Raw genomic sequence first — 17,408 nt, forward strand, 5'->3', positions numbered from 1 at the left:
TTTGTGTTGCCTCACAACTTGGGCACCGACTATGTATTGGTGGGGGTTTTTGTACACTTAAGGGGATGCAAGGAATCCCCACATGAGGAAGTAGCACACAGGAGGAAAGGAGAGGGGAAGATAAAGTGGAGGCGGGGTAGAACTGGCACCCCTGAGGGGGGGATGGGGAAGGGGAAAGGTTCGTGCACTTGGAAGAGCCCACTCACTGTCAGAATATCAGCAGGGATGGAGAGGGACCTTCAGGGAATCAAGTGATAAGAAGGGAATGTGGCTAATGTCTCCCCATCCTGCTTAGGCCCTGGCAAGCCTCTTGAAGTTCTGGGCCTGAACCCCCACCTACATGAATTCCCTCACAGTAAGAGAACCAATGATCACAGAGAGGAACTTTTGGGAGATTGAGGGATATAAAGGGAACATGGCCAGGGTCTCCCTAACCTGCTCAGGCACCAGTGAGCCTGTTGGGGTCCTGAACCAGAAACCTAACACCACCAAGACCCTTCTGCCTCAAGGACTCTGGGCCTGAACAACACCCTCCCTCTGCCAGGACCACTTCTAATCAAGTGGGTCCCTGGGCCTGAGCTGCACTGCCCCCTTGTCAGGGCCTTTCTGGTTGTATGGGATCCAAGGACTTGGGGAGCCCCCAAGGGCCTCTTTGGACATATGGGTCCCTGGGACTGAGCCACTCATTCCCCAAGGTCTTTTCTGACTACATTGGTCCCCAGGACTGGGCTTAGGGTTAAGACTATGGTTAAGAAAATCTACATAGAACCCTTGAACTTGACCCCCCACCCCCCACCCCCCGCCCCACAACCAAGGCCTATTCCAGCCACACAGGTTATGGGCACAAATCCTGTCTCAGCCAAAACCTCCTCTGGCAATGCAAGTCCAAGCAGGCTAAATGCAAATCCACTTCAAAGCTTCCTCTGGCTATGCTGGCCTCTGAGGGTATACCTGAGCCTGTACCCCAGTTGGCCTCTGCAGGCACATGTGCTCTAGACCAGCTCCAGAAACATATATTGTTGAGAGGAGCACAAACAGAAGTGGGAATAAAACAGCAAGTCCACAGATCTACCTAGAGGTCTTAGAGATCTACTAGGGAGATGAGAGTAGGCTGTAGCTCACCTTGGGGGCAGCACACCAGGCCTCCCTGTCCATCACCAACTCCCAGGGTTCATTCAGGCTCACGTCCATCGAGTCAGTGATGCCATCCAGCCATCTCATCCTCTGTCGTTCCCTTCTCCTCCTGCCCCCAATCCCTCCCAGCACCAGAGTCTTTTCTAATGAGTCAACTCTTCTCATGAGGTGGCCAAAGTATTGGAGTTTCAGCTTTAGCATCATTCCTTCCAAAGAAATCCCAGGGCTGATCTCCTTCAGAATGGACTGGATGGATCTCCTTGCAGTCCAAGGGACTCTCAAGAGTCTTCTCCAACACCACAGTTCAAAAGCATCAATTCTTTGGCACTCAGCTTTCTTCACAGTCCAACTCTCGCATCCATACATGACCACTGGAGAAACCATAGCCTTGACTAGACGGACCTTTGTTGGCAAAGTAATGTCTCTGTTTTTCAATATGCTATCTAGATTGGTCATAACTTTTCTTCCAAGGAGTAAGAGTCTTTTAATTTCATGGCTGCAGTCACCATCTGCAGTGATTTTGGAGACCAAAAAAATAAAGTCTGACACTGTTTCCACTGTTTCCCCATCTATTTCCCATGAAGTGATGGGACCATATGCCATGATCTTCGTCTTCTGAATGTTGAGCTTTAAGGCAACTTTTTCACTTTCCACTTTCACTTTCATCAAGAGGCGTTTTAATTCCTCTTCACTTTCTGCCATAAGGGTGATGTCATCTGCATACCTGAGGTTATTGATATTTCTCCCAGCAATCTTGATCCCAGCTTGTGCTTCTTGCCCAACGTTTCTCTTGATGTACTCTGCATATAAGTTAAATAAGCAGGGTGACAATATGCAGCCTTGACATACTCCTTTTCCTATTTGGAACCAGTCTGTTGTTCCATGTCCAGTTCTAACTGTTGCTTCTGACCTGCATATAGGTTTCTCAAGAGGCAGGTCAGGTGGTCTGGTATTTCCATCTCTTGAAGAATTTTCCATAGTTTATTGTGATCTACACAGTCAAAGGCTTTGGCATAGTCAATAAAGCAGAAATAGATGTTTTTCTGGAACCATCTTGCTTTTTCTATGATCCAGCGGATGTTGGCAATTTGATCTCTGGTTCCTCTGCCTTTTCTAAAACCAGCTTGAACATCTGAAATTTCATGATTCACGTATTGCTGAAGCCTGGCTTAGAGAATTTTGAACATTGCTTTACTAACGTGTGAGATGAGTTCAATTGTGCAGTAGTTTGAGCATTTTTGGCATTGCCTTTCTTTGGGATTGAAATAAAGACTGACCTTTTCAGTAAATCAATCTAATAAATATTAAATTCAAAGAAAAACATTCAAAGAAGCAAGAAAAAAAAATAGCATACAACAAAATATCCATAAGTTTTTCAGCTGACAACAGAAACTCTGCAGGCCACAAGGGAGTAATAAAGGGGAAAAACCTAAAAGTAAGATTATTCTACCCAGCAAGGATTTCATTCAGATTGGATGCTAAATTAAAAGCTTTACTGACAAGCAAAAGCTAAGAGAATTCAGCTTTACCAAACCAGCTTTGCAAGAAATGATAAAGAACTTTCTAAGTGGAAAACACGAGGGGAGAAGAAGAGAAATACTACAAAAACAAACCCAATAAAGATAAATGGTAATAGAAATGTACATAATGATAATTACCTTAAATGTAAATGGACTAAATTCTCATACCAAAAGACAAAGTTTGGTTAAGTGGACATGACAGCAAGACCCATATACAGGTTGTCTATAAAGACCTATTTCAGATTTAGAGACACACACAGATTGACATTGAGGGGATGGATACAGATATTCCATGCAAAAATAAATCAAAAGAAAGGTGTAGTAACAATGCTCATATCAGACAAAACTAGGCTTTAAAATGAAGACTGTAACAAAGACAAGAAAGGATACTGCATAATGATAAAGGGATCAATCCATGAAGAAGATAAAACAATTATAAATATTTGTGCACCCAACAAAGGAGCACCTCAATACATAAAGTGTACACTAATAGCCATAAGAGGAGAAGTTGACAGTAACATAATAATAGTGAGGACTTAAATACTCAAGTTACACAAATGGACAGATCATCCAGGTGTAAAATTAATTAGGAAGCACAAACTTTGAATGACACAATAGATCAGATAGACTTAACTGATATTTACAGGACATTCCATCTGAAAGCAGCAGAATGTGCTTTCTTATCAAGTGCACATGGAGCATTCTCCAGGATAGATCACATCTTGGGTCATAAATCAATCTTCAGTAAAGTTAGCAAAATTGAAATTGTATCAAGTATCTTTTCCGACCAAAATGCTATGAGATTAGAAATCAATTACAGGGGGAAAAAAAATGTAAAAACACAAAGAAATGAAGGATAAACACTACTCAACTAAATAACCAAGATATCACTGAAGAAATCAAAGAGGAAATAAAAATATACATAAAAAATGAGAAAAATAAACGAAGAGCCAATGCCCATGGGACACAGCAAAAGTAGTTCTTAGAGGGAAGTTTATACAATTTTATCCTACCCCAAGAAACAAGAAAAACGTCAAGTGAAGAAATTAACCTTTCACGTAAAGCAACTTGACAAAGAACAAACATAACCCCAAATTAGTAGAAGGAAAGAAATAACAAAAATCAGAGCAGAAATAATTGAAATAGAAATGAATGAAACAATAACAAAAATCAATGAAATTAAAAGCTGGTTCTTTGAGAAAATAGACAAAATTAATAAATCTTTACCCATACTCATCAAGAAAATGAGAGATTTCAAATCAGTAAAGTTAGAACTGAAAAAGGAGAAGTTACAACTGACACGACAGAAATGCTGAAGATCATAAGAGATTACTACAAGCAACTGTATGTCAATTTGGAAGAAATGAACAAATTCTGAGAAAGGTACAACCTTCAAAGACTGAACCAGGAAGAAATATATGGAAATTCAATCAATGTGATACACCATGTAAACAAATTAAAAAATGAAAACAAAATGGTCATCTCAGTAGATGCTTAAAAATCTTTTGACGACATTCAACAGTTATTCATGACAAAAGCTCTACAGAAGTGAACATAGAGGAAGCATACCTGAACATAATAAAGGCCATATATGACAAACCCACAGCAAGCATCATTCCCATGGATGAAAAACTGAAAGCATTTCCTCTAAGATCAGGATGAAGACAAGGACATCCACTGCCACACTATTATTCAACACAGTTTTGGAAGTCCCAGCTACAGGGATCAGAGAAAATAAATAAATAAATAAATCCAAATTGGAAAAAAAAGTAAAACTGTCATTGTTTGCAAATGACATGATACCATACCTAGAAAGTTCTACAGATGCCCCAAGAAAATTAGTAGAGCTAATCAATGAATTTGGTAAAGCTTCAGGATACAAAATTAATACACAGAAATGTCTTGCTTCCATATGCACTAACAGCAAAAGATCAGAAAGAAAAATTAAGGAAACAATCTCACTTACCACTGCACAAAAAGAATAAAATACCTAAGAATAAACCTACCTATGGAGGCAAAAGATTTGTACTCGGGAAACTGTAAGACACTCATAAGACTAAACAAAGATGACACAGAACAGATGTAGAGATTTACCATGTTCTTGGATTTGAAGAATCAATATTGTGAAAATTACTGTATTACACAAAGCAACCTATAGAGTCAATGTAATCTCTATCAAATTACCAATGGCATTTTTCACAGAATTAGAGCAAAATTTTTACAGTTTGTATGGAAACCCAAGACCTCAAATAGTCAAAGCAATCTTGAGAAAGTAAAATGGAGCTTGAGGAATCAGTCTGATTTCAAAGTATACTACAAAGCTACAATAATTGATACAGTAGGATAATGGTACAAAACCATAAATATATATTAATTGGACAGAATAGAAAATCCAGAGGTAAATCTATGCACCTATGGCCATGCCACTTTAATAACTGGTGCTAGAGAAATCTGGACAGCTACATATAAAAGGATAAATCAGTACACTCCATAACACCATAGACAAAAGAAAACTCAAAATGAATTAAAGAGCTACTAGGTGGCTGCGACGATGCACGGGCACAGCCAGAGGAGCTGCCCCAGTCCCGAGGTCAGAGGCGAAAGCGGAGAGGACCTACCCAATGTCCAAGGCTGGGGGCGGTGGCTGAGAGGAGCTACCACACGTGCAAGGTAAGAAGCAGTGGCTGTGCTTTGCTGGACCAGCCATGAAAAGATACATCACATCCAAGGTAAGAGAAACCCAAGTAACATGGTAGGCACTGAGAGAGGACATCAGAGGGCAGGAAGACTGAAGCCACAATCACAGACAACAGGCCATTCTGATCACACAAACCACAGCCTTTATCTAACTCAATGAAACTAAGCCATGCTGTGTGGGGCCACCCAAGATGGACGGGTCATGGTGGAGAGGTCTGACAGAATGTGGTTCACTGGAGAAGGGAGTGGCAAATCACTTCAGTATTCTTGACTTGAGAACCTCGTGAACAGCATGAAAAGGCAAAAAGATAGGACACTGAAAGATGAACTCACCAGGTCAGTAGGTGCCCAGTATGCTACTGGAGATCAGTGGAGAAATAATTCCAGAAAGAATGAAGGGATGGACCCAAAGAAAAAATAACAACCAGTTGTGGATGGGACAGTGATAGAAGCAAGTTTCAGTGCTGTAAAGAACAATATTGCATAGGAACCTGGGACGTTAGGTCCATGAATCAAGGCAAATTGGAAGTGGTCAAACAGGAGATAACAAGAGTGAACATCTACATTCTAAGAATCAGTGAAGTAAGATGGACTGGAATGGGTGAATTTAACTCAGATGATGATTATATCTACTACTGTGGGCAAGAATCCCTTAAAAGAAATGGAGTAGCCATCATAGTTAACAAGAGTCTGAAATGCAGTACTTGGATGCAATCTCAAAAACGACGGAATAATCTCTGTTCGTTACCAAGGCAAACTATTCAGTATCACAGTAATCCAAGTCTATGCTGCGACCAGTAACCCTGAAGAAGCTGAAGTTGGACATTTCTATGAAGACCTACAAGACCTTTTAGAACTAACACCCAAAAAAGATGTCCTTTTCATTATAGGGGACTGAAATGCAAAAGTAGGAAATCAAGAAACACCTGGAATAAAAGGCAAATTTGTCCTTGGAGCACAGAATGAAGCAGGGCAAAGGCTAATAGAGTTCTGCCAAGAGAACACACTGGTCATAGCAAACACCCTCTTCCAACAACACAAGAGAAGACTTGACACATAGACATCACCAGATGATCAACACTGAAATCAGATTGATTATGTTCTTTGCAGCCAAAGATGGAGAAGCTCTATCAGTCAGCAAAAACAAGAGTGGGAGGTGACTGTGGCTCAGATTATGAACTCCTTATTGCCAAATTCAGACTAAAATTGAAGAAAGTGGAAAAACCCACTAGACCATTCACATATGACCTAAATCATATCCCTTATGACTATATAGTGGAAGTGAGAAAGAGATTTAAGGGACTAGATCTGATAGAGTGCCTGATGGACTATGGATGGAGATTCATGACATTGTACAGGAGAGAGGAATCAAGACCATCCCCAAGAAAAATATATGAAAAAAGCAAAATGGCTGTCTGAGGAGGCCTTACAAATAGCTGTGAAAAGAAGGAAAGGGAAAAGCAAAGGAGAAAAGGAAAGATACACCCATATGAATGCAGAGTTCCAAAGAATAGCAAGGAGAGATAAAAAAATCATTCCTCAGAAATCAATGCAAAGAAATAGAGGAAAACAATAGAATAGAAAAGACTAGAGATCTATTCAAGAACATTAGAGATACCAAGGGAAATTTTCATGTAAAGATGGGCTCAATAAAGGACAGAAATGGTAGAGACCTAACAAAAGCAGAAGATATTAAGAAGAGGTGGCAAGAATACACAGAAGAACTGTACAAAAAAGATCTTCATGAACCAGATAGGCCAAAGCCTTTGACTGTGTGAATCACAATAAACTGTGGAAAATTCTTAAAGAGGTGAGAACACCAGACCACCTAACCTGTCTCTTGAGAAACATATATGCAGGTCAAGAAGCAACAGTTAGAACTAGACATGGAACAACAGACTTGTTCCAAATAGGGAAAGGAGTAAATCAAGGCTTTATATTGTCATCCAGCTTATTTAACTTATATGCAGAGTACATCATGAGAAACGCTGGGTTGGAAGAAGCACAAGCTGGAATCAAGATTGCCAGGAGATACATCAGTAACCTCAGATATGCAGATGACACCACCCTTATGGCAGAAAGCGAAGAAGAACTAAAAAGCCTCTTGATGAAAATGAAAGAAGAGAGTTAAAAACATGTCTTAAAGCTCAACATTCAGAAAACGAAGATCATGGCATCCAGTCCCATCACTTCATGGCAAATAGATGGAGAAATAGTGGAAAGAGTGGCTGGCATTTTTTTTTTTTTTCTGGGCTCCAAAATCACTGCAGATGCTGATTGCAGCCATGAAATTAAAAGACACTTATTCCTTGGAAGGGAAATTATGACCAATTTCAGTTCAGTTCAGTCGCTCAGTCATGTCCGACTCTTCGCCACTCCATGAATTGCAGCACGCCAGGCCTCCCTGTCCATCACCAACTCCGGGAGTTCACCCAGACTCACGTCCATTGAGTCAGTGATGCCATCCAGCCATCTCATCCTCTGTCGTGCCCTTCTCCTCCTGCCCCAATCCCTCCCAGCATCAGAGTCTTTTCCAATGAGTCAACTCTTCGCATGAGGTGGCCAAAGTATTGGAGTTTCAGCTTTAGAACCATTCCTTCCAAAGAAATCACAGGGCTGATCTCCTTCAGAATGGACTGATTGGATCTCCTTGCATTCCAAGGGACTCTCAAGAGTCTTCTCCAACACCACAGTTCAAAAGCATCAACTCTTCGGTGCTCAGCCTTCTTCACAGTCCAACTCTCACATCCATACATGACCACAGGAAAAACATAGCCTTGACTAGACGAACCTTTGTTGGTAAAGTAATGTCTCTGCTTTTGAATATGCTGTCTAGGTTGGTCATAATGTTTCTTCCAAGGAGTAAGCGTCTTTTAATTTCATGGCTGCAGTCACCATCTGCAGTGATTTTGGAGGCCAAAAAAATAAAGTCTGACACTGTTTCCACTGTTTCTCCATCTATTTCCCATAAAGTGGTGGGACCGGATGCCATGATCTTCGTTTTCTGAACTTTGAGCTTTAAGGCAACTTTTTCACTCTCCACTTTCAATTTCATCAAGGGGCTTTTTAGTTCCTCTTCACTTTCTGCCATAAGGGTGATGTCATCTGCATATCTGAGGTTATTGATATTTCTCCTGGCAACTTAGACAGCATATTAAAAAGCAGAGACAGTTTGTCAACAAAAGTCTGTTTAGTCAAGGCTATGGTTTTTCCCATGGTCATGTTTGGATATGAGAGTTGGACTATAAAGAAAGCTTAGCACAGAAGAATTGATGCTTTTGAACTGTGGTGTTCGGGAAGACTCTTGAGAGTCACTTGGACTGCAAGAAGATCCAATCAGTCCATCCTAAAAGAGATCAGTCCTGGGTTTTCATTTGATGGACTGATGTTGAAGCTGACACTCCAATACTTTGGCCACCTGATGTGCAGAGGTGACTCATTGGAAAAGACCCTGATGCTGGGAAATATTCAGGGTAGGAGGAGAAGGGGACGACAGAGGATGAGATGTTTGGATGGCATCACCAACTCAATGGACATGGGTTTGGCTTGACTCTGGGTGTTGGTGATAGACAGTGAGGCCTGGCGTGCTGTGGTTGATGGGTTCACAGAATTGGACACTACTGAGCGACTGAACTAAACTGATGAAACTCTTAGAATAAAAGTCAGTAAGAACACTCTTTGATATAAATCACAGTAAGATCTTTATTGACCCACTTCCTAGAGTAATGAAAATAAAAACAAAAATAAGCAAATTGACCTAATTAAACATAAATGCTTTTGCACAGCAAAGAAAACCATAAGTCAGATAAAAAGTCAACCATCACAGTGGGAGAAAACATTTTAAAATGATGCAACTGACAAGGAATTAATCTGCAAAATACAAATAGCTCATGAATCTCTCTCTCTCTCTCTCTCTCTCTCTCTCTCTCTCTCTCTATATATATATATATATATATATATATATATATATATACTTTAAAAATGTATGCAAGACCTAAATTGACATCTCTCCAAAGAATATATATGGATGGCCAAGAGGAACATGAAAAGATGCTCAAATATCACTAACTTTAGAGAAATTCATATCAAAATTACAAAGAGGTGTCACCTGACACCATATAGAATGACCATCATCAAAAACTCTATAAGCAATAAATGTCAGAGAGGGTGTGGAGAAATGGAAACCCTCTTGCACTGTTGGTGGGAATGTAATTGATATAGTCACTATGGAGAACAGTATAGAGGTTCCTTAAAAAAACTATAAAGAGAACTAGCATATGACCCAGCAATCCCACTGCTGGGCATGTATCTTGAGAAGACCATCAATTAAAAAGGCACAAGCATCCCAATGTTTATTGCAGCACTATTTACTACAGGGAAGACATGGAAGCAATCTAAATGACAACTGACAGATGAATGGATAAAGAAGGTATAGTACATATATACAATGGAATATTACTAAGCCATAGAAAGAAACAAAATTGGGTCATTTTAGTGGATGGCCTTCCCTTGTGGCTCAGCTGATATTGAATCCACCTGCAATGCAGGAGACCTGGGTTCAGTCCCAGGGTTGGGAATATCCCCTGGAGAAAGGAAAGGATATCCTCTCCAGTATTCTGGTCTAGAGAATTCCATGGACTATATAGTCCATGGGGTCACAAAAATTGGACGTGACTGCACAACTTTTGCTTTCACTTTCACGGACATAGATGGACCAGGCGTCTGTCACAGAGGGTGAAGTAAATCAGAAAGAGAAAAACTAATATTGTACATTAAATCATGTATATGGAATCTAGAAAAATGGCACAGGTAAACCTATTTTCAGGGCAAGAATAGAGTTGCATATGTAGGGAATGGACTTGTATACACTGGGGAAAAATTGGCGGGGTGAATTGAGAGTTTCAGGTTGGTTGATACATGTGCACTGCCATGTGTAAAACAGATAGCTTATTTGAGCTTCCTGCATAGCACAGGGAGCTCAGCTAAGTGCTCTGTGCTGAACCAGATGGATGAGATTCGTGGGACAGAAGGGAGTTCCAAGAGGAAGTGTATACATGAATACGTATAGCTGATACACTTCATTGTATAGCAGAAATTAACACAACATTGTAAAGCAACTATACTTCAGTTTAAAATACCTATAAAATGAAGATATGAGGGCAAAAAGAAACAGAGCAGTATGGGAATTCTAAGATAGATGCTAAAGTGAGCCAGATAAAGAGTGGAGGAAAGGCCATCTGAGACTACAAGAGGAGCCTGTGTAAGCTCTATGGTTCTCTGAAATGATTGATACATTCAAGGGACTGAGAAAGCCATGAGGCTGATGAATGAGAGCCAGGTTAGTTAGTAAGCCTGAAATGGTAGACAAAGTTATGTAAGGCCTTTTAGACCACCTGAAAATGTTCCATTGTAACTTGACTGCAATAAGAAGCCATTCGGTTCAGTTCAGTCGCTCAGTCGTGTCCAACTCTTTGCAACCCCATGAATCGCAGCACGCCAGGCCTCCCTGTCCATCACCAACTCCCGGAGTTCACTCAAACTCACGTTGATAGGGTCGGTGATGCCATCCAGCATATCTCATCCTCTGTTGTTCCCTTCTATTCCTGCCCCCAATCCCTCCCAGCATCAGAGTCCTTTCCAATGAGTCAACTCTTCACATGAGGTGGCCAAAGTACTGGAGTTTCAGCATTAGCATCATTCCGTCCAAAGAAATCCCAGGGCTGACTCCTTTAGAATGCACTGGTTGGATCTCCTTGCAGTCCAAGGGACTCTCAGGGGTCTTCTCCAACACCACAGTTCAAAAGTATCAATTCTTTGGCGCTCAGCTTTCTTCACAGTCCAACTCTCACATCCATACATGACCACAGGGAAAACCATAGCCTTAACTAGATGGATCTTTGTTGGCAAAGTACAATCTGTGCTTTTTAATATGCTATTTGGTTGGTCATAATTTTCCTTCCAAGGAGTAAGCGTCTTTTAATTTCATGGCTGCAATCATCATCTGCAGTGATTTTGGACCCCAAGAAAACAAAGTCTGACACTGTTTCCACTGTTTCCCCATCTATTTCCCATGAAGTGATGGGACAAGATGCCATGATCTTCATTTTCTAAATTTTGAGCTTTAAGCCAACTTTTTCACTCTCCACTTTCACTTTCATCAAGAGGCTTTTTAGTTCCTCTTCACTTTCTGCCATAAGGATGGTATCATCTGCATATCTGAGGTTATTGATATTTCTCCTGGCAATCTTGATTCCAGCTTGTGTTTCTTCCAGTCCAGTGTTTCTCATGATGTACTCTGCATAGAAGTTAAATAAGCAGGGTGACAGTATACAGCCTGACGTACTCCTTTTCCTATTTGGAACCAGTCTGTTGTTCCATGTCCAGTTCTAACTGTTGCTTCCTGACCTGCATATAGGTTTCTCAAGAGGCAGGTCAGGTGGTCTGGTATTTTCGTCTCTTTCAGAATTTCCCACAGTTTATTGTGATCCACACAGTCAAAGGCTTTTGCATAGTCAATAAAGCAGAAATAGATGTTTTTCTGGAACTGTCTTGCTTTTTCCATGATCCAGTGGATGTTGGCAATTTGATCTCTGGTTCCTCTGCCTTTTCTAAAACCAGCCTGAACATCTGGAAGTTCACGGTTCACGTAATGCTAAAGCCTGGCTTGGAGAATTTTGAGCATTACTTTACTAGCGTGTGAGATAAGTGCAATTATGGGTAGTTTGAGCATTCTTTGGCATTGCCTTTCTTTGGGATTGGAATGAAAACTTAGCTTTTCCAGTCCTGTGGCCACTGCTGAGTTTTCCAAATTTGCTGCCATATTGAGTGCAGCACTTTCACAGCATTATCTTTCAGGATTTGAAATAGCTCAACTGGAATTCCATCACCTCAACTAGCTTTGTTCATAGTGATGCCTTCTAAGGTCCACTTGACTTCACATTCCAGGATGTCTGGCTCTAGGTGAGTGATCACACCATTGTGGTTATCTGGGTCATGAAGATCTTTTTTGTACAGTTCTTCTGTGTATTCTTGCCACCTCTTCTTAATATCTTCTGCTTCTGTTAGGTCCGTACCATTTCTGTCCTTTATGGAGCCCATCTTTGCATGAAATGTTCCCTTTGTATCTCTACTTTTCTTAAAGAGATCTCTAGTCTTTCCCATTCTGTTGTTTTCCTCTATTTCTTTGCACTGATTGCTGAGGAAGACTTTCTTATCTCTTCTTTCTATTCTTTGGAACTCTATATTCAGATGCTTATATCTTTCCTTTTCTCCTTTGCTTTTCACTTTTCTTCTTTTCACAGCTATTTATAAGGCCTCCCCAGACAGCCATTTTGCTTTTTTGCATTTCTTTTCCATGGGGATGGTCTTTATCCCTGTCTCCTTTACAATGTCACGAACCTCAGTCCATAGTTCATCAGGCACTCTATCAGATCTTGTCCCTTAAATCTATTTCTCATTTCCTCTGTATAATCATGAGGAATTTGATTTAGGTCATACCTGAATGGTCTAATGGCTTTCCCCACTTTCTTCAATTTAAGTCTGAATTTGGCAATAAGGAGTTCATGGTCTGAGCCACAGGCAGCTCCTGGTCTTGTTCTTGCTGACTGTATAGAGCTTCTCCATCTTTGGCTGCAAAGAATATAATCAATCTGATTTCACTGTTGACCATCTGGTGATGTCCACGTGTAGAGTCTTTTCTTTTGTTTTTGGAAGAGGTGTTTGCTATGACCAGTACGCTCTCTTGGCAAACTTGTTAGCCTTTGCCCTTCATTCCGTATTTCAAGGCCAAATTTGCCGGTTATTCCAGGTGTTTCTTGACTTCCTACTTTTGCATTTCAGTCCCCTATAATGAAAAGGACATCTTTTTTTGGTGTTAGTTCTAAAAGGGCTTGTAGGTCTTCATAGAACCATTCAACTTCAGCTTCTTCAGCATTACTGGTGGGGCATAGACTCGAATTACTGTGATATTGAATGGTTTGCCTTGGAAACGAACATAGATCATTCTGTCATTTTTGAGATTGCATCCAAGTACTGCATTTCAGACTCTTTTTTTTTGACCATGATGGCTACTCCATTTCTTCTAAGGGATTTCTGCCCACAGTAGTAGATATAATGGTCATCTGAGTTAAATTCATCCACTTCAGTCCATTTTAGTTCACTGATTCCTAGAATGTAGATGTTCACTCTTGCCATCTCCTGTTTGACCACAAGTGCAGGTGGCTGTGACAGCACACAAGCACGGGCAGCTGCAACGGCGCACAAGCATGGCCTAGAGGAGCTACCCCACGTCCAAGATCAGGGGCGGCAGCCAGGAGGAGGTACCCCACGAAACTGGTGGATAGCAACTGATATCTCAATTCATTGAGTTATTACTTGATTAACTCAATTAATCTAAAAATAAGCAAGGATACAAGGAAGAAAGACATTCTCTAAAATAGGTAGTTATGGGAAAACTGGAAAGCCACATATAAAAGAATAAGATTAGAGTTTTAAATGCACTGTATACAAAGGTAAACTCAAAATAGATTAAAGATCTAAAAATAAGAGTTGAAACCATAACTTCTAGAGGAAAATAAAGGGATAACACTTATTAATATAGATTATAGAAATATTTTTTGGATTTGTCTCCTAAGGCAAAAGAAATAAAAGCAAAAATAAGCAAATTAAAAAGATTTTGCATGGCAAAGGAAACTATTGACAACAACAACAAAAAAATACAATTTACCTTATGGGATGAAATACTTGCAAACAATATAAGTGGTAAGGGGTTAATATCCAAATTAAATAGCTCATACAACTCAATATCAAAAATCCAAATAATGTAATTTAAAAACAGGCAAATTACTTGAACAGACATTTTTCTCCAAAGAAAGATGTTATTGTTGTTGTTCAGTCCCTAAGTCATACCTGTCAATTTTCTTCCAGTGTGTCCTGGAATTTGCTCAGATTTATATCCATTAAGTCAGTGATGCTATCTAAACATCGCTTCTATTTTTGCCTTCAGTCCTTTCCAGCATCAGGGGCTTTCCCAATGAGTTGGCTCTTCTCTTCAGATACCAAAGTATTAGAGCTTCAGCTTCAGCAACAGAACTCCCAATGAATATACAAAGTTAATTTTCTTCAGGATTGACTGTTTTGATCTCCTTAGAGTCTGAGGGACTCTCAAGTATCTTCTCCACCCCAACAATTTGAAAGCATCAATTCTTTGGTTCTCAGCGTTCTTTATGGTCCAACTATCACATCCATTCCCTAGAGAAAGGAATGGCAAACTCACATTTGTATTCTTGCCTGGAAAAAGAAACCTTGAAGTTTACATTCTATTGGGTCTCAAAGAACCAAACATGACTGAGAACACACAGTAGCAGCAGGACATCCATGCCTGACTACTGCAAAAACTGTATCTTTGACTATATGGATATTGGTAAAGTGAAAGTTCTGCTTTACAATATTCTAAGTTTGTTATAGTTTGCCTTCCAGGAAAAAGTGTCTTTTAATTTCCTGGCTGCAGTTACTGTCCACAGTGATTTTTGAGCCCCAGAAAAGAAAGTCACTGCTACCACTGTTTCCCATCTGTTTGCAATGTAGTGATGGAATTGAATGCCTCAATCATAGTTTGTTTGTTTGTTTGTTTTAATGTTGCACTTCAAGCCAGACTTTTCACTCTCTCTTTTACACTCATCAAAAGGCTCTTTAGTTCCTCATCACTTTATGCCATTAGAGTGGTATCATTTGCATATGTGAGGTTGTGGATATTTCTCCTGAAATCTTGATTCCAGCTTATGAGTCATCCAGCCTAGCATTTTGCATGATGTACTCTACATAGAAATAAAATAAGCGAGGTGACAATGTATAGCCTTGTCATACACCTTTCCCAATGTGGAACCGGTCACATTTTCCATGTCCGTTTAACTCTTGTTTCTTGACCTGTATACATGTTTCTCAGAAGACAAGTAAGGTGGGTACTCCCATCTCTTTAAGAATTTTACATGGTTTGTTGTGACTACAACAATAAAGCCTTCAAAGGCTTTATTGTAGTCAGTGAAGAAGAGTAGATGTTTTGCTGAAATTTTCTCACTTTCCCCATGAATGTTGGCAATTTGATTTCTGGTCCCTTTGCCTCTTTGAAACTAAGGTTGTACATCTGGAAGTTCTCATTTTATGAACTGCTTAAGCCTAGCTTGAAGAATTTCTTTTCAAAGAAAGATATACAGATGGCCAAAAACACGTGAAAAAAATGGTCAAAGTTGCTAGTTATCAGAGAAATGCAAAACAAAATCACAACCAGGTATCACCTCATATCTGTCAAAATGGCTATCATTAAAAAGACTACAATGTAGTAAAAGGTGAAACCTAGTAAACTGTTGGTAGGAGATATTGTAAATTTGTGCAGCTTCTATTAAAATATTATATGCAGATTCCTCATAAAAACTAAAAATAGTACTACCATGAAAGTGTTAGTCACTCAGTTATGTCTGACTCTTGGTGAACCTATGGGCTGTAGCTTGCCAGGCTCCTCTGTCAATGGAATTCTCTAGGAAAGAAAACTGGAATGGGCAGCCATTTCCTTCTCCAGGGGAGGTTCCTGATCATGGATCAAACCTGTGTCTCCTCCATTGCAGGCAGATTCTTTACCATCTGAGCTACCAGTGAAGCTCCAAGAGCTACCATATAATTCAACAATCCCACTGCTGATTACATTTCTGAAAATTTGAAAAGTTTAATGCATCCAAAATTCATCACAGCATTATTTACATTAACCACAATGTGGAAGCAAACCATGAGTTTATCAGCAGATGAATATATAGAGAAGACAAGATACACACACACACATACACACACACACATACACACACACACACTCCAATGGAATATTACTCAGCCATAAAAAAAAATATAATTCTGCAGTTTGTAACAACATGGATGGACCTGAAGGGTATTAGTAAATTAAGTCAGTCAGTGAAACACAAATATTATATGGTTTCAATTTTAATTGGAATTTTCAAAATAAAACAAATTGATGAATATAACAAAACAGAAGCAGACTCATAGATACAGAGAACAAATTAAAGCTTACCAGGAGTGGAAAGTGGTGGGAGGTGGGGAAAGATAAGAGAAGCAGATTGAGATACAAATTTCCAATTACAGAATAAAAAAAATACAAGTGTTTACTTTACATATGAATTATGAATGAAGGTGTGTAACATCATACAGGAGGCTGTAATCAAAATCATCCCCAAGAAAAAGGAATACAAAATGGCAAAATGGTTATCTGAGGAGGTCTTACAAATAGCTGAGAAAAGAAGAGAACTGAAAAATAAAGGAGAAAAGGAAAGAGATATCCATCTGAATGCAGAGTTCCGAAGAATAGCAAGGAGAGACTTAAAAAAAAAAAAAAAAAAGCCTTCCTAAGTGATCAATACAAAGAAATAGAACAAAACAATAGAATGGGAAAGGCTAGAGATCTCTTTAAGAAAGTTGGAGATACCAAAGGAATATTTCATGCAAAGATGGGTACAAAAAGATGGAAATATTATGGACTTGAGAGAAGCAGAAAATATTAAGAAGAGGTGGCAAGAATACACAGAAGAACTACACAAAAAAGATCTTAATGACCCAGATAATCAAGATGATGTGATCACTCACCTAGAGCCAGATATCATGGATTATAAAGTCAAGTGGGCCTTGGAAAGCATCACCAAGAATGACACTAGTGGATGTGATGGAATTCCAGCTGAGATATTTCAAATCCTAAAAGATGATGCTCTTAAAGTACTGAACTCAATATGTCAGCAAACTTGGAAAATTTAGCAGTCGCCAAAGAACAGAAAAGGTCAGTTTTCATTCCAAGCCCCAAAAATGTTCAAATTACTGTACAATTGCACTCATGTCACATGCTAGCAAAGTATTCTCAAAATTCTCCAAGCTAGGCTTCAACAGGATATGAACCAAGAATTTCCAGATATTCAAGCTGGATTTAGAAAAGGCAGAGAAACCAGAGATCATATTGCCAACATCTATTGGATCATAGAAAAATCAAGAGAATTCCAGAAAAACATC

This window comes from Bos indicus, chromosome 19 (genome assembly GCF_029378745.1).
Source record: "Bos indicus isolate NIAB-ARS_2022 breed Sahiwal x Tharparkar chromosome 19, NIAB-ARS_B.indTharparkar_mat_pri_1.0, whole genome shotgun sequence".
NCBI classification, from domain to species: Eukaryota; Metazoa; Chordata; class Mammalia; order Artiodactyla; family Bovidae; genus Bos; species Bos indicus.